At 42.2% G+C, this 19,691-nt stretch overlaps 1 protein-coding gene across 1 annotated transcript in view; it reads right to left on the reverse strand.

Moving 5' to 3' along the window:
* The window catches only part of LOC139757830 (protein amalgam-like), a 101,493-nt gene that overhangs the window by 12,506 nt on the left and 69,296 nt on the right, over positions 1-19,691 (reverse strand). The gene's annotated exons all lie outside the window — the stretch shown is intronic.

A 19,691-nucleotide genomic window follows, 5' to 3' on the forward strand; every position in this document is an offset into this window, starting at 1 on the left:
AGAAAAAGATATATATATATATATATATATATATATATATATATATATATATATATATATATATATATATATATATATATATGTATATGTATATATATACACACACACACACACACATACACACATATGCATATATATATATATATATATATATATATATATATATATATATATATATATATATATATATATAGAAAAGATCCCGGCTGTTGTCGCAAGACTTAATGTAATTTCTTCGTCATTAATAGAATTACATACATTTCAAAAGATGCCTTTTTAAAAGCGAAAGCAGTTAAACATCCTGGCAATCCTACATGCTTGTCCAAGTTAAATGCATCATTTTTAACAAGAGAAGAATTTCCAGCGACCCGTGTGAACGCGTCAGAGGAAAAAACGACACCATATTAACAAGTAAATTCTCGACATATTCGTGTGGATTCCCTCCCCTGTTGTTCCCAGATGTCAAATACGTTATAGAAAACGGCGTTTAAAAACTAAAGGCATGAACATATTTGTTTGCTATTCAAAATTGTTGTCTGGGCCTGTAAATCGAGAAACACCGACATTAAACATGCATTTTCCACGTTTCGTGTCGATATATATATATATATATATATATATATATATATATATATATATATATATATATATATATATATATATATATATATATATTTAATGTGTGTGTGTGTGTGTGTGTGTGTGTATGAGTGATTGATGGGCCGTTCTTCGTCTGTTTCCTGGCGCTACCTTGCCGACGCGGGAAACGGCGACAAAGTATGATGAAATATAATGAGTAAATTATATATATATATATATTCACACCTTCATCACTCATAGCAATCCTTCATTACTCACAGCCTCTGCTCATACCCTACCAACCATCATTCAGAAAACCTACATACTTACATACTCCTCCCACTCGCCTCCTTCTATCTAACCATCAACTAGATTGATTCATCCATCCATCATTCCACCAATCACAGCCCAAGTCTACCAGTAACCCGCCATAACAACCGATATTCCATAACCACCAAAGACTCCAACCTTGCCCACCGAATTAGAGTGAGCCACTCAGGCGTCCACCATCACCATCCAGCACTTCACAGAGCCTCCCTCCATCTTCCCCTCACCTCCTGTTGGCCCCCTACAACTCACGTCTGCCGAGACCTGCCTCTTCCTCCTCCTCCTCCACACACACACACACACACACCTTTCCCCCTTCCTGAGCTGACGTGATATTAACACGGAGCGCCACACGATGCTTGATCTCTTCAGAGGCGTTATCCAGTGTTACGCCTCGGCTCCTTCCAAACTCTCATCGCCTGGAGATCATCCACTCCTTCTGAAATTTCTTAGTCCTGTGAAGTTTTAATTCTCTCAGCTTGCATAATTTCTCTCAGGCTTTCCTTTTCCACCCCCCTGACGTGGCATCATTACTACCTATCTTCCTAGATTAGTTCGTAAAACCCCTGACTCTAATTTCTTATTTAGGCGTTTACGAATTAGGGCCTCGTGCATAATAGAAGGGGGGAATATTCTTTCCTTCCGTCATTATATATCCAGTGAGTTGGAAAGTCAAAGGTCCAGTTTTATCCTTTTTCCTTTTTAATGGCTGGTAGTAGAGTGTTTCCAGAAGGGAGTGTTCAGGACGGGACGATTTTCCCCTTCGCTCGCACTGTTTCATTTCTTTTCGCAGATGCAGAGTTAGTTATCACGGCATATTTTTCTCTGCGATAGTTTTCTTTCTTTTCTTGGTTTCATTGATGTTTCTGGCGGGCAGCGCTCCGGTGATGTCTTGTTACAAGATGGGTCAAGCTGTAGATGGCATCTTACAGTAGGTAAGACTAGGCTTAAATACATATATTCCGTATACTTTCTTTCAGCTGAGTTGTATGTTTTCTTTTTGTTTCCATGTAGGCAGCGTTCCTGTTTTGCTCTTTTCGTGTTTTCAAAATTCGGTTTTTGTAATATTTCTTCCTTTGGAATGGAGAAAGTACGCTTTACACTATTGAGGTCCGAAGAATCCTGGTTTTGTTTTCCATTCTCGGCTATTCAGAGAGATGAAGCAAGATAGCCTGAGAGCTGGTCCAGTTTGTTGTTGTTGCCCTCCTCTTCCTCCACCTCTGATTCTTCGGCTGCCTAAGAGGGTCTGATCCTTGTTTCAAGCTGGACTCAGGTATCCCCACTTAGCATCAATATTCCAGGATGTCTCCTCCAGTAGGAGTGATATATTATCCTCTCCCTCAGCTGGAAGGTTACATCAGACTGTTTCTACCTGTGGCGAGTATAACTTTTCACCTCTGTTCCAAACCTTGACCTCAGCCATACGTCGACAACTAATATCAAAAACTATACGAAATATAACAAAGATTTTTTTAAACGAAAAGATTTTTAAAACGAGCGTCGTAAGTCTTCGTTAAAGAGTCATGGACTTAAGATAGCACCGAGAAGTCTTCGCCAGGTGTGACCTTTGATTAAATCGATCATCACTGACATTATGAGGTTTTATTTGCGAAATCAGCAATCATCAGCCTTCTTCTTTGTTAATGGAGGCATCTACTCCTGCAGCTTCAGACTCTAAACGAATATCAGTTTTTTTTTCGTCTAATGATTACAGAGAGAAAGGTATTAATGTATGATGTGTAATTAGAGTGCTTATTATTTTTGCAGGAAAAGTCAAGTCAAAATGTCGATTAATACAAAGGATTTTCATACAGGAACAAACCACTGGATCCTATGATTCACGAGTGGCTTTAAGAATTCAGTGCAACTGCTTAGAATCCAAGTAATCAAACGAAGAACGGAAACGATATATGCATAAGGAAGGAAAGGAACGAAGGAGGTGAGTTGGAACGTTCGGCTCAGAAGGAGCAAGGAATCGCTGATGTACAAATGGGACGCCCATCCTCAGACATTCACTTGGCGCCCCTCATGACGGGCGGGAGGGAGGGAGGCTTGGCTGGCTGGCTGCCTGCCTTGGGCGTGGCTGCTGGAGGGGGTGAGAGGATGGTGGGTGGGGTAGATGCCAGAGAGTGAGAGAGAGAGAGAGAGAGAGAGAGAGAGAGAGAGAGAGAGAGAGAGAGAGAGAGAGAGAGAGAGAGAGTGTATGTGTGTGTGTGTGTGTGTGTGTGTATCCACCCACCTACCTACCTACGATAGTTACCTGAGACGATATTGTGGTAAGGAGCACAGGCAAGAGAGAGAGAGAGAGAGAGAGAGAGAGAGAGAGAGAGAGAGAGAGAGAGAGAGAGAGAGAGAGAGAGAGACGGGGACGGGTGTGTCACCACCAAACAGGTTATGAAGTGTGGAGGGTGAGAATAAGGGGGATTCGAACCTCACCAGCGTTAGGTTACCTTAGGTTACATGACCACGACACAGGAAGTCATAACACCAAGAGAATGACGTAACAACGGAAGATGAACGAAACTTCATAAATCGGGGAACTTCGGTACATTTCGCTTTGCCTTTCTACTCTACCGAATAAATAATCGAAAATTTCAGTGAACCGCAGTACTGTGTGATTACATTATTTTCTAAATTGAGGTAAAAAGTTGATTACAAACTTTGTAAAAATCGCATGTATGGCTCGAATAATCTAGTAATCGATATGGGATTGATATAACTATGAACCTCGAAAGTAATTATAGAATGCTATTTGAAAAAAATAATTGATGAATAATGGCTAAGGACCTAGAATTTGCGACCAGTCAGTAGTGTAATGATTTAGAAATACGGAAAAGCGAAAGCTTGGACATAGACAGAAAGAAATAAAGATAGAAATCCAACACATAAAACACCTCCGAACCACGACAATAAAGGGAACTCAAGAACCTTCCAAATGAATCATCATCTTGTAACTCAACACTTCGGGAATCCAGAAAAACCAGAGGGACGTCAAGACATCGGAGAATTTTCAAGTCCTTCTCATGGGCGTCGAATGGCCACACATTTCACTTCTGGTCTCCGTCACTCCAGCAGGCTGGCAGAAATACGACCACTTAATGTTCTCCAGGTGGTGAAAATTGGCAGATTTATGTGGCGATTAACGGCGGGTTGTAGGAGGGGAACGGTGGTGAAATGTGGTGGGATATGACCGTAGGGTTTTGAAGGGAGTCATGGATGTAGGTTTGATGTAGCTTCTACAAATGCGTCTCAGCTGGAAATATGGTGGATGTCAAGAGATATCAGTTGGTATATTTTTACGACGATCTACCAGAGCAGTGATTATTAATGCAAGTAATTAGATTTAGAATATAAAGGCTTGGGATGTAAGCGGTATTCTCCATCAAAATCTAAATAAAGCTTCAATGTAATGTGTTGGCAAATTGCCGAAATGTAATGCATACCCTCAGATGTGAATGAGGATGACGGGTAGTTAAGCCATAAAGAGATTCAAGCGCTGATTAACAAAGAGATTCCATGTGACATAAATGTTTTACGTTCGGAGAAGATGTGTGGTGGAGAGAGAGAGAGAGAGAGAGAGAGAGAGAGAGAGAGAGAGAGAGAGAGAGAGAGAGAGAGAATGAATGGATTCGTCTTTGTAAACGAAAGAGAAAAAGAGAAAGGAAAAAAGCTGACTTTGTTTCACATCGTTGTTTAAAGAGCTTGCATTATGCAGAGATGCAATGCATGTGTGTTTCTAAAAGCCTGAAATTATTTGTTTACACCATTTAAACGCTTGGAACCTAGTCTTTCCACTTTCTTGAAGGCTGCCGGGTATCCACTGCAGCTGCTTTGCATCCTAAGAAAATAATATTTAGTGGCAAGTTTAAATGTAATGATCGTCTAGGATAGATTTTCTTATGGTATTATCCCTCTTCAGTAGCCTTTGTATTCAACAATAATTCTCCTGTAATGGAAGGCCTTGATATCACCATTTTGCACTGACTTTTGGCTCATCAACCGTCTCTCTGTCAGTGAGGACCTCATGCCTTGGAATAGCCCACCTTTGGTGGTGTCGTCTCGCTGTGGCATCGTCCATCCGTACTCACTGCTCACCTTGCAAGCGTCAGTTTGCGACACCCTCATGTCCGACATCTTCGAGTTATCTTCTCCAGTTACCTCACCCCGGACATCATCATCTATATGCAACGACCTCTTGTCCTGGATTTACTTTTAGCGGGATCCTCACCTCCTGTAGTGCTTCCGCAGCAACTTCATTCCATAGAACTAGCCTCCCTTTTGTAAGCCTCACTGCCTGGCACCATCCCTTGTGGGGCGGCTTGACGCCCTGGAACGCCCCTCCTAGCGAGATCCTCACCTCCTGTAGTACACCCGCAGCAACTTCATTCCATAGAGCTAGCCTCCCCGTTTTGTAAGCCTCACTGCCTGGCACCATCCCTTGTGGGGCGGCTTGACGCCCTGGAGCGCCTCTCCTGTTGCCTCCAACTTAAGGAGAAATCTGTAGAAGACTCACGTCATGAGGACCAATCTGCAGCATCCTCACGCCTCATAATTTCCCTGCTGCAAGAGCTTCACTCTGCAGAACATTTTGAAAGCAGCCTTAAAAAGACACTTCCAGTCTTCCCTGAAGAGAAGCCTCAAGTCCTGGAACACTTATTTAACAAGATCATTCTGGAGCAGCGCCACGACTCTGGAACACGTTTCCAGCAGCCTCACTCCCAGAAGCAACGCCACACCAGGAACCCTTAACACAGCATCATCACGCTCGGGGAGCACCTCTGCAGTAACCTCACGCCCTGGAACACTTTGGCAGTAGCCGCACAGCTTTGGTCCGCCGTATCTACCTCAAGGGAGCTGTAAGAGACGAAGACGTGCTTAACCCTCGCATAATTAGGGACTTGGATGACTAATTCTTTTAACGTGGTGTCTTCTACTGACTCTGGAGAGGAGCTTTCTACACATAATCATGGCATTTTTTTTTCCTTCTCTCTTTTTTCTTTAGTTATCATTACTATGCAAAGATTGTATTTTACATATCAGATATTCCTCGTATGATGGAGTCTTTTGATATTTTTTCTATGCCGTATCTTTGAATTACTCTACAGCGAACTTGTACTTAGATAACTTTTGATATACAATTCCTTATTCGGAAGTACATAGTTCTGTGATGTTTGGGGACATGACGCGTCACACTGTTTTTTCCGTCTGTAAGCACGCTGAAGTGATGCGTGCATGACTGTTATGGTACAAAAGTAAAGTCTTCAATTCCTTCAGGTCTCGAGGAAACCCTGGTAAGCTACGGAGGCAAAGTATTTGTGACAATCTGCTCCGTGTCAGGATGGAATTTGGAACGCAGGGACTTTAGTCTCATCTGGATAGGTGAATATTTATCCCCATCACATTAACAGCCCCATTTATCATTCCATGGATTAATTCCTCTCTGGAAAAAAATCTCAGTAGATATAATAGCCATTGAGAATTAAATGGATTTAAACCCTAAAGGATATCCAGTAGAATGTGTGGATTGAAGAACACTCCCAACTGGAAATCCAGAGGAAAGTCTGGACCAAAGATCACTCCCAACTGGAAGTCCAGAGTGAAGTCTAGACTGAAGATCACTCCCAACTGGAAGTCCAGAGTAAAGTCTGGATTGAAGATCACACCCAACTGGAAGTCCAGAGGAAAGTCGGGACCGAAGATCACTCCCAACTGGAAATCCAGAGTAAAGTCTGGATTGAAGATCACTCCCAACTGGAAATCCAGAGTGAAGTCTGGATTGAAGATCACTCCCAACTGGAAATCCAGAGTGAAGTCTGGACCGAAGATCACTCCCAACTGGAAGTCCAGAGTGAAGTCTAGACTGAAGATCACTCCCAACTGTAAGTCCAGAGTAAAGTCTGGACCGAAGATCGCTCCCAACTGGAAATCCAGAGTGAGGTCTGGACTGAAGATCACATCAAACTGGATGTCCAGAGGAAAGTCTGGACCGAAGATCACTCCCAACTGGAAATCCAGAGTGGAGTCTGGACTGAAGATCACATCAAACTGGAAGTCCAGAAAATAGTGTGGACCAAAGATCACTCCCAACTGGAAATCCAGCGAAGCTTCTGGGTTCATAAACCACAAGGTTACTTTCCTTAAATGATGATGTAATGGATACGTGTCACCCACGCTGGAATTATGGAAGCAGACTTCTCTTCTGGAATTCAGTGGATACGCTCTTGTCAGAGTGGAACACTCTCCCACTGTGGACCACGTCCAGTTTAGCCCCACTGAGGACTGGGTTCATAAACCACAAGGTTACTTTCCTTAAATGATGATGTAATGGATACGTGTCACCCACGCTGGAATTATGGAAGCAGACTTCTCTTCTGGAATTCAGTGGATACACTCTTGTCAGAGTGGAACACTCTCCCACTGTGGACCACGTCCAGTTTAGCCCCACTGAGGACTGAGTGGTAAGAGTCCCTTATGGAAGACAAAGGCCAGAATGTCATCATGTACAACTGAGGGAAGACGGTGAAGGCATAGCCCTCCCAGTGTGGAGGTTGTCGTGGGTTTGCATCCCATGCAGGTGACCGCGACGAGGTTGTGGGGAGATGATACGGGAAATAGATGAATGTAGATACAAGAGAATTATAGAGAATGATATAGAAATAAGAGAATATGGAGGAAAGAAGATGGAGAAGAAAGGAGTGTAAGAGAAGAGGTAAGATGAGAAAGTAGATTGAAAGGGAAGGTACAGGAGAGGAGAGTGGAGGAAAGTAGAGACAGAGGAAGAGGAGGAGGAGGAGGAGGAGTTGGGGAAGTATCGGAAATCCTTAGTGGGAAAGCAAGTGAGTGTGCTAGTGCTGCACCACCACCACCACCACCACTAACGTGCACAGTTATTGCTAAATGAAATGGTCACCGGTCGTAGCAGACCCAGGCAGAGAGAGAGAGAGAGAGAGAGAGAGAGAGAGAGAGAGAGAGAGAGAGAGAGAGAGAGAGAGAGAGACTTCATCGTAAATCCACGCAATTAATTAAAGAAATCAACACGTAATGGGTCCTTGAAGAATGTACTCATCAGTTGTGTTCTTCATCGTTCACTGTAAGAGACTGAATTAAAACTGCCAAAATAACAGAAAATGAGAGAAAAAAAAAAGGCCTCGCAGGATATTCCTTCTTAGTTTTGTAATTAATTGTGAAATATTACGAGCTGGTGCGTCATGATGGGGAAAAAAAAGCCTTAGTCGTCTTACGTTATTAAAAATGTCCAAAGTGAGATAAGACCAGAATCTTTTATAAAAACGAAGACCTTATTACGAAGCCTTGAGTTTCCACTCTGGTTTCAGCGTCGATCTAAATGTTCGAATCGGGTTCCAATAATTATTGTGGCGTGAATTATTGAATCATAAAGAAAACGAATAGTTCGTAAATCAAGCTATTGTTATAAAACGATATGTTGTAAAATCTTTGATTCATCATTTACGTTTCGTGTAAATAACCTCCCGTTCTCCTGCAACTGAATGGGTGCGAAGTGTGGAGTGAACGTGGCCTTAGAATTATTTTCAACGCTTGAAGAAAGTCTTAAAGAAAGATTTCTCAGTTGGGCATTATATCTGGACATTAATAGCCCTGGGAACTGAAGCCTAACCATCCAATCAACCATTGTACATCTTGAGTGATGGGTCGCTACATAAGAACTAACATGGGACTTACATGGGCTTGTATGAAACCCCTCACACTTGTACAAGCCGATCTTACATTTACTCAACCCAAAGAAAATGAGAACCAGTCACGTAAACTGGGAGATTGTGAAGGTACACAAGATTAATTCAAAGCCTTTTTGGCGGCGCCAAAGGCCATTAGAGTGGCATGGCGGCATCCAGAACCAAAGAGGCAAATTGAAGGTTTGATTTAAAGCCCCTTGGGCGGCGCCAGTTATTAAAGTACATGTGAACAATGGGTTTAACATGTAGTTAAACCAATTATACCATTATACCCATTATACCAACTTGCCCTTGCTAATGACAGCCAGACATTGATCTCTCTACACTTATCAGGTTCCTAGTGACCACCAGTCCATTAATTATGTCTAACGTCGCATACACACACACACACACACACACACACACACACACACACACACACACACACTACCCATGAAACCCAGTGCATTCTGCTGTTCCCTCGCGATCAGGGAGAGAGAGAGAGAGAGAGAGAGAGAGAGAGAGAGAGAGAGAGAGAGAGAGAGAGAGAGAGAGAGAGAGAGGTAAACCCACCCACACACTAGTACAGCCCCCTATAGTTGGCATGACAACAGACGGATTTTCATATGAATGGAAATGCATCAATAGTCAGTAACGTGTGGGACATTGTTCACCAGTTTTTTTAGGGGGTGAGCCGTGCATCAGTCTGTTAATGTGTGGGATCAGAATGATGCGAAAAAGTTCGGGGAGGGTGTGCATAAACCCACCCCCACACAGTGCGTGGGATAAACGCGCATCGAAAAGGAATAAATAGAACGTGTTATGTAGTTATAGTTATCGTTCTGTGGTCGAATGGCCCCTCTGAGCTGTGTTTTTGGAATCTACTTTTCGATCGTTATGTCAATATTATTATTGTGATTATCACAATATATATATATATATATATATATATATATATATATATATATATATATATATATATATATATATATAATCATACCAACCTCCAACAGCCAGGATCGAACCCGGGATCCCTGTGCGCGAGGCGGGTTCGATCCTGGCTGTTGGAGGTTTGTATGTTCTATGGAGGTGCGCGTTTCTATGCACTTTATTCGTGTATATATATATATATATATATATATATATATATATATATATATATATATATATATATATATATATATATATATACATACATACAGGGAATAAAGAGAACGGAGAGACCAAATTGAAAATGGATGGAGTGACAAAGACTTTAGGAGATCACTCTACATGCGGTAGGGTGACAGACCTGAACGGGATAGACTGACTTGGAACGATGTGGTATACGGGGGTCGACGTGCTGTCACTGGACTGAGCTAAAGCATGTGAAGCGTCCGAGCTAAACTATGGAAAGGTCTGTGGGGCCTGGTTGTGTATAGGGAGCTGTGGTTTAGGCGCATTACACACGATAGCTATAGAATGGGTGAGAGCGAATGTGGCTTCTCTCCGTCTGTTCCTGGCGCTACCTCACCGACTCGGGAAGCAGCGATCAAATAAGGAAAGAAGATAGATGGATATATGAATAGACACAGAGGTCGATTCAATTTTTTTTACTGTGTTGCTTTTTAGAAGCGATGGTATGATTTAGAACCTATTACCTTTAGAACCTATTACTCTCAAAACTTGCGTCAGTCACATTTTGACATTGTCCAATCCAGACTGAATGTGTGAAAGGGACTTGGGAGTCGACATTGCACACCTAGCCAGTCGCCAGGGCGCTACCTCAGCTAAACGGTGAACGGCGACTGACTCTCTACTGATAACTGTTACAATGGCATTCGAGCACATGGTTAAGGGACTGTTCATTTAACTGTAGAAATCCTACGATGAGTAACAATTAGAGTAAATCCTACAATAATTCATAATTAGAGTAAATCTTGCAGTGTCATAATTAGAGTAAATCCTACAATAAGTCATAAATAGAATAAATTATACAATGTCATAATTAGAGTAAATTATACAATGTCATAATTAGAGTAAATCCAACAATGATTCATAGAGTAAATCCTACAGTGTCATGATTAGAGTAAATCCTACAATAAGTCATAATTAGAGTAAATCCTACAAAAAGTCATAATTAGAATACGCTTCTCAAAGCCTGGTTACCGCACTTAAGATGAAAAAAAAAAAGAATAACTAATAGATATAATCATGAATCACTAATAGATATAGTCATGAATAACTAATAGATATAGTCATGAATAACTAATAGATATAGTCATGAATAACTAATAGATATAGTCATGAAGAGAGGGAACAAAGATGGTTCCAGGAAGATGACTTGCAATGAGAGGTTAGACAACCGTAAACTCACACCTCCTTTGAAGAGAGAAGAGCAAGGGATGACTTGATCAGAGCTCATAAGATTTTTTAACTACTTTGATGACTTTGAGTAAGCTGTGCTCTGAAAGATACACGTAGATACACACACAACAGGTATACACATAGATACACACACAACAGATTTACACTTAGATACACACACAACAGGTATACACACAGATACACACACAACAGATATACACGTAGATACACACACAACAGATATAAAACGTAGATACACACACAACAGATATACCCCCACAGACAAACACTCACCAAAAACAAAAAACCCACACACTTACACTGACTCATTCACGCTCTCTCCCTCCCAAGCCCCTAGATCCCCACTTAATCCTGCATGAGGTGGCTGGAGACGCCTCACTGTTTTCCAAGGAAGGTGAGGGAGTAATTACTCTCGCCTCCTGATGGGGGAGGAGGCATCAACCCCTAGCTTTATGTGAGGCTGGTGGAAGAGGCAATTCTAAGACCACATACCATGCACGCGTCCCGTGGCAACCCCATCTGAATTGCTGAGCTGTCATTAGATTGCAATGACATTCATTTCTTTCTTTTGGTAAAAAAACGAAATGACAAACATGGCCAAAAGATAATGAACTGGTACGAAATATTATAAAAGTTTTAAGATCTTCTACCATTTGGTCTCGTTCATCCTACTGAGGTACTTAAGTACATGATACGAAAGGAATTCAAAGAGCAACAGACGACTGGGGTCCTTTCGATGCTCTTTGTGACAGTGGCAGATCCAGGCAACCATCAAGACACTGAAACCAGACATTTGTTACCTATGGTGAAAAGGGATCCAGACCTCCTCTCGCATCAAATGACGTTCCGTTGTCTTATCTTAACAGCATCACAGCAGCGATGAGATATAATTACACAGATTGTGACTTGTTCCTAATTAGGTATCGCCCCGTTGATTACAGTTTGTTTGTGTGTGGGCGGGGGGTCGCTGGGACAAGAAGGAGGAGAGCTCGAGGAAGCTGAATGAGAGAGGTATGGTTGAGGAGCTCTTACGACCTCTGAGGGGTCAGGGAGGTGTGTGTGTGTGTAGTGGAAGGGTGGATGGGAGGTGAGAGTCACCGTGGTCGCGGTTGGATCCTTTGCCTGAGACGCCGCACAGGGAGCGGTGGTGTGGACACCGTCGTTGCTCGAGGCTCTCGAGGCCCCAAGAGAGAGAGAGAGAGAGAGAGAGAGAGAGAGAGAGAGAGAGAGAGAGAGAGAGAGAAAGAGAGACGCACACCTTGTGTGGTGTTGGCTGATACCTTTTTTGCCACCTCCTGGTTCTGGTGTGATCCATGCTACGTGAACTCGTACCTGTGGCAGAGATGATGTTTCCTTGTTTGAGAGCCATTTTGAGGAAGAGCTGGAGAGGGGGATAGCTCTGAGGTTCGCTCTGTAAGGATGTTGCTAGTAGAAAAGTCGTGGATAATTAGAATTAACCAGAGAAATTATATTGGGCCCCTGATACTAAGGTACTAAGGATTTTTCTGTATTCGTCAACCCATTACATGTGGATGTCTCATGTCTCATGTCTCACCCCTGGCTCAGTCTCGTGCTAATAACCATGTCACTCCCACATTGACGCGTATTGCGAATTAGGATAGGCAAAGACAGCTTTGATTTACAAACACACAATTAGATCGGTGGATACGATATTTGATCTATATAACCTATAGATATGTAAGATAACCTCATCAGAATATTATAGATCTGTATAGATATGTAAGGTAACCTCATCAGAATATTATAGATCTGTATAGATATGTAAGGTAACCTCATCAGAATATTATAGATCTGTATAGATATGTAAGGTAACCTCATCAGAATATTATAGATCTGTATAGATATGTAAGGTAATCTCATCAGAATATTATAGATCTGTATAGATATGTAAGGTAATCTCATCAGAATATTTTGGATCTGTATTAGACAAGATTACGGTGTGAGTGATTAAGACTGTGAGATAATTCGTATGTAAAGTGGAATATATTATCTCTGAGGTAACTTGTAGTCGATCGTCTGCATGGCATGGGAAAGGAGACGAAAGACGACAATTTGGTGACCTCCTGCCACGTATATGACTTAGGGAAAGCATTAGACAGGATGTAAACATGTGATGGCTGATGTGCGGGGATGGGTGGGGTTTTAGACGAGTGTGTTTGAATAGTATTCTGAAGTTTCGAATTAAGGTTTGGGTGTCTTCGAGCTGGTGGTGTGGGAATGTAGATATTGTTAGCATAGCGTTAGGGTAGAATATTTGCAGCAGTGTTGATGTAGTGTTAGTATGATAGTTTTGATGTAGTGTTAATATGATGGTTTTGATGTAATGTTAATTTGATAGTTTTGATGTACTGTTAATATAATAGTCTTGTTGGAATATTGTGGGAGTATTTCAGAGTGTTTGGCTTGTAATATAATTACTTTGAGAGTAATTAAGGAAAGGTAACAAGACCAGAGCCAAGATAATCCACAAAAAACTCAACAGTATTTGCAAACGCGATGTAGAGGAATGGTTGAGACTTTTCAGAAGGCCTGCAGAGGGAAAGAGCTGACTATGGTACATGATGTACAAATGCTATATGCGAAGTCATGATTACTTCTGTATTTTCTGTGATAGAACATGAAAGTACGGTGTTTGTGTGCGGCCGCCATGTGGTCTTCGAACTTAAGAGAAAATATGTACGTCCTTTTTTTTTTTTCGCATGGCATGCGTCTGTCAGTCTGAGCTAACTCTCTCTCTCTCTCTCTCTCTCTCTCTCTCTCTCTCTCTCTCTCTCTCTCTCTCTCTCTCTCTCTCTCTCTGTCTATCTATCTATCTTTCTATGTTCGACGGAATACAGAATTGTGGAAGAAGTCGTAGGAGATGTTTACTCTCTCTCTCTCTCTCTCTCTCTCTCTCTCTCTCTCTCTCTCCACGTCTAGTGGCCTGCCCCTCCCCACCCACCCCACCATCTATCTCTCTCTCTCTCTCTCGTCACACACCCGTTCCACTAACTGCGGCAGTAACCATTCTCGTGGGCCCCCCATACCTCTGCTACAGATGAAGCTCCCCTTCGTCACAGAGACCACGACCCACAGTACGAGGCGGGACGCACAACCACACTATGGTTTCAGATCCGAGTAATACCCAGTGTTAAATTTTACGACCTTACCTTACCTACTCGCCTCCCTCCCCTCTCTCTCTCTCTCTTCTCATCCCTCCTCCCTCCCTCTTTTTTTTTTTTAACCCGATGGTCGAAAAGGATCATAGATAGCTGGGAAAACCCGTTATATAGCTTTGCCGGGAACCATTATCGTGTATAGCTTGGTTACTGGTGAGGATGGGGTGTATGTGGGATGTTAGGAGGGTGTTTTACCATGAGTGAGGAGATGATGGTATGCTGTGTAATGTCGATGGCTTTGGGTTTCAATTGACAGTTTGTATACTAGGTGTATATATATATATATATATATATATATATATATATATATATATATATATATATATATATATATATATATATATATATATATGTGTGTGTGTGTGTGTGTTTGTGTGTGTGTGGTATTGCAGTGGAATTTATTAAGAAAGGGGGTGACTGTATTGTTGACTGGTTGGTAAGGTTATTTAATGTATGTATGACTCATGGTGAGGTGCCTGAGGATTGGCGGAATGCGTGCATAGTGCCATTGTACAAAGGCAAAGGGGATAAGAGTGAGTGCTCAAATTACAGAGGTATAAGTTTGTTGAGTATTCCTGGTAAATTATATGGGAGGGTATTGATTGAGAGGGTGAAGGCATGTACAGAGCATCAGATTGGGGAAGAGCAGTGCGGTTTCAGAAGTGGTAGAGGATGTGTGGATCAGGTGTTTGCTTTGAAGAATGTATGTGAGAAATACTTAGAAAAGCAAAGGGATTTGTATGTAGCATTTATGGATCTGGAGAAGGCATATGATAGAGTTGATAGAGATGCTCTGTGGAAGGTATTAAGAATATATGGTGTGGGAGGCAAGTTGTTAGAAGCAGTGAAAAGTTTTTATCGAGGATGTAAGGCATGTGTACGTGTAGGAAGAGAGGAAAGTGATTGGTTCTCAGTGAATGTAGGTTTGCGGCAGGGGTGTGTGATGTCTCCATGGTTGTTTAATTTGTTTATGGATGGGGTTGTAAAGGAGGTAAATGCAAGAGTCCTGGAAAGAGGGGCAAGTATGAAGTCTGTTGGGGATGAGAGAGCTTGGGAAGTGAGTCAATTGTTGTTCGCTGATGATACAGCGCTGGTGGCTGATTCATGTGAGAAACTGCAGAAGCTGGTGACTGAGTTTGGTAAAGTGTGTGGAAGAAGAAAGTTGAGAGTAAATGTGAATAAGAGCAAGGTTATTAGGTACAGTAGGGGTGAGGGTCAAGTCAATTGGGAGGTGAGTTTGAATGGAGAAAAACTGGAGGAAGTGAAGTGTTTTAGATATCTGGGAGTGGATCTGTCAGCGGATGGAACCATGGAAGCGGAAGTGGATCATAGGGTGGGGGAGGGGGCGAAAATTTTGGGAGCCTTGAAAAATGTGTGGAAGTCGAGAACATTATCTCGGAAAGCAAAAATGGGTATGTTTGAGGGAATAGTGGTTCCAACAATGCTGTATGGTTGCGAGGCGTGGGCTATGGATAGAGATGTGCGCAGGAGGATGGATGTGCTGGAAATGAGATGTTTGAGGACAATGTGTGGTGTGAGGTGGTTTGAGCGAGTAAGTAACGTAAGGGTAAGAGAGATGTGTGGAAATAAAAAGAGCGTGGTTGAGAGAGCAGAAGAGGGTGTTTTGAAATGGTTTGGGCACATGGAGAGAATGAGTGAGGAGAGATTGACCAAGAGGATATATGTGTCGGAGGTGGAGGGAACGAGGAGAAGAGGGAGACCAAATTGGAGGTGGAAAGATGGAGTGAAAAAGATTTTGTGTGATCGGGGCCTGAACATGCAGGAGGGTGAAAGGAGGGCAAGAAATAGAGTGAATTGGAGTCATGTGGTATACAGGGGTTGACGTGCTGTCAGTGGATTGAAGCAAGGCATGTGAAGCGTCTGGGGTAAACCATGGAAAGCTGTGTAGGTATGTATATTTGCGTGTGTGGACGTGTGTATGTACATGTATATGGGGGGGGGGGGTTGGGCCATTTCTTTCGTCTGTTTCCTTGCGCTACCTCGCAAACGCGGGAGACAGCGACAAAGTATAAAAAAAAAAAAAAAAAAAAAAATATATATATATATATATATATATATATATATATATATATATATATATAATTTTTTTGTCCGTACACATTCGCCATTTCCCGTGTTGGCGAGGTCGCGTTAAGAAGAGAGGAGTGAGCCTTAGAGGGAAAATCCTCACTTGGCCCCCTTCTATGTTCCTTCTTTTAGAAAAGTAAAAACTGGAGGAGAGGATTCCCAGCGCCCTCTTCTCTTCTTTCGCATTCACATCTGTTTCACATCTGTCTCACGTTTCCAAATGGTTATAACTTCCACATCCTCCTTTCTTCTTCTCCTCTCTCGCATTTTTACCACATATTCTCATAGTCCTTCACATAAAGCAGATGTCTGCCTTCTTCGTATTGGCGGGTCTTCATAACAATAGATCTTCCTCATATGAACACCAGCCTCATACACTCTTCCATGAGAGCACCAGTGTCGTGTATCCTCATTCCTCTCCTTTTCCGTTACTCCTCCTCACGAATACTGGTCCATATATACAGATAAATGGATAGATAGATAGATAGATATGTAGATAGATAGATAGATATGTAGGTAGATTGATAGATAGATAGATCGATAGTAGGTAGACGGACAGTTAGGTAGATAAATGTATAGTTAAATAGATATATAGATAGATAGATAGAGTGATAGATAGATAGATAGATAGATAAACAATTAGAGAGACAGACAGACAGATAGATATGATAAGTCAGCGTAGACAAATCCTTTTAAAGTTTTACTCCCACTATGATCCATGTCGTACACGCATAACAATGTCCTTTAACATCGAACATTGCGAATGTCTGTAACAACAAACTCTGGTGTTTACAGGCGGTTATGGACACACACACACACACACACACACACACACACACACACACACACACACACACACACACACACCCACACACACACACACACACAGAGGCGGCATCACCCACACTGAACATGTTTTCAGGGCACGTCTGGCTTGCCATCCCTCCGTCGTGTGTTTTGACACTGGATGGCCACGTTTCCTCATTTGTAGTCAACTCGTGTGCGATTCCGTGTTTTTCTTTATTGTGATTAGTGATTACAATGTGTGATTACAATGTGTGATTACAATGTACGTATTACTAGGAGGGAGTTGTACACTCGTTTTGCCTCGTCCCTCAACCTTGTGTGTTTATATATACATATATATATATATATATATATATATATATATATATATATATATATATATATATATATATATATATATATGTACTCTAGTCTAAGTCAGGTACCCATTCACCAGCCAGCTGCGAGGGGAGGATGAGCACCTGGGTTAGGTAATGTCCGACTGCCGCTTCCAGGATTCGAACCAAATGCGGGGGGGCCCCGAACCCGGGCGGGCAAGTGGTGACTCGTGGTCAGCAACACTAACCACACCGGAGGAGTGTGTGTGTGTGTGTGTGTGTGTGTGTGTGTGTGACAGACGTAAGGACAGATAGACGAATGGAAACACGGAGACAGATAGGAGGAGAGCAATGATGATAGACAGAGAAACTGAAGAAGACACACACACACACACACACACACACACACACACACAAGGAAAGACAGACTGATAGACAGTAAGACAGAGAGAGAGAGAGAGAGGGAGAGAGAGAGAGAGAGAGAGAGAGAGAGAGAGAGAGAGAGAGAGAGAGAGAGAGAGAGAGGGAGAGAGAGAGAGAGAGGGAGAGAGAGAGAGGGAGAGAGAGAGAGAGAGAGAGAGAGAGAGAGAGGGAGAGAGAGAGAGAGAGAGAGAGGGAGAGAGAGAGAGAGAGAGAGAGAGAGAGAGAGAGAGAGAGAGAGGGAGAGAGAGAGAGAGAGAGAGAGAGAGAGAGAGAGAGAGAGAGAGAGGGAGAGAGAGAGAGAGAGAGAGAGGGAGAGAGAGAGAGAGAGAGAGAGAGAGAGAGAGAGAGAGAGAGAGAGAGAGAGAACGGCCCGCTCCTAGCGTCGCATGGGTTACAAGGCCGTCCAGTCGTTATCAGCTAACAAGATATAGCCAATCAGTTACACATAACAAGATCCAGCCAATTAGAGACACCTGCCAATCACCGACGCTTAACAACACAAGAGCCAATCAGAGGCACGGGAGAGCCAATCATTGTCTCCTATCAGAGGAGCGTCACTCGGGGGCACTTCAGATACAAACCACTTGAAATAAAGAATTAAAATATGGGTGATAGAAGGTCGAAAATCTCCATCTCTTTAGAGCATAGAACTGACCAATGGACGTCGACCTTCCCTCGTTGTGGGTCGACCAACGGCCAAAAGACGCACTCAGGCACCGCCTGTGTTCCATGAACGTATGTGGAACACACACACACACACACACACACACACACACACACACACACACACACACACATACACATACCCACTCACACACACACACACACACACACACACACACACACACACACACACACACACACACACACACATAAAGACACACACACACACACACAAACACACATACACACACACATACACATACACACACACACACACACACACACACACATACACACAAACACACACACACACACACACACACACACACACATAAAGACACACACACACATACACACACACATACACACACACACACACACACACACATACACATACATACACACATAAACACACCAGCTAAGTCACCTGCTTTAAATAAGCATATGTTTATTTTTTTTTTCCTACGCCAAAATCCTTTGTACTGTATATAAAATGCCTCCCCCCCCACCCCCCGGCTGTACAGTCATAACAATATGAAAATCACGTACTTTTGTAACAGTTGCTGGCAGAAAAAGAAGGGGAGGGGAAAAAATTATGTATACACGTATTCATAAAACTAAATTACTTTCTCGGTCTATGGTGTTGGAGTTTGTTCCCCCCTTTTTTTTCCTTCTACCACAAGCTGATCATCAAATGAAAGACCTTGTTGTAATCATATATTTTCACAATGTTTTTACTTTTTTCATATATGGCCTCTAGATATTGGCATTGTCCAAACTCGTATCGTTGTGGGGGGGGGGGGGAAAAATTGGTTTTCCTTAATACCAACAGTAGTAATCTTTCAAAGTCTAGGGAAAAAAATTGGTCTTTTTTTTCCCCCTTTTTTTTCCCCTCCCAGTGATGGAAAAATCTTGATTGGTCTGTCTCTTCCCCGACAGTGAATATGTAGGTAAAGTAAATACATATGTTTGTAAATAGATTAAGTAGATTAATTCAGTAAGTAGATACAGTAAGTAAGCAAATGAATAGGGAAAAGTAAGTAGGTATGTATAAGTCAGTTAAGTAAGTTAGTAAGTAAGTATATAAGTAAGAGAGATAGACATCTCTCGAAGATGAGAGACTAAATCCTTAGAAATCCCAAAGAATCCAAAGAGATTACATCATCAAGAAATCATGTAATTTCCGTAATGTATCTTGCAAGCAACTTTAAGGACGCTAGAAAGTAAGATACACACACACACACACACAC

This window comes from Panulirus ornatus, chromosome 28 (assembly GCF_036320965.1).
Source record: "Panulirus ornatus isolate Po-2019 chromosome 28, ASM3632096v1, whole genome shotgun sequence".
In the NCBI taxonomy this organism is placed as follows: domain Eukaryota; kingdom Metazoa; phylum Arthropoda; class Malacostraca; order Decapoda; family Palinuridae; genus Panulirus; species Panulirus ornatus.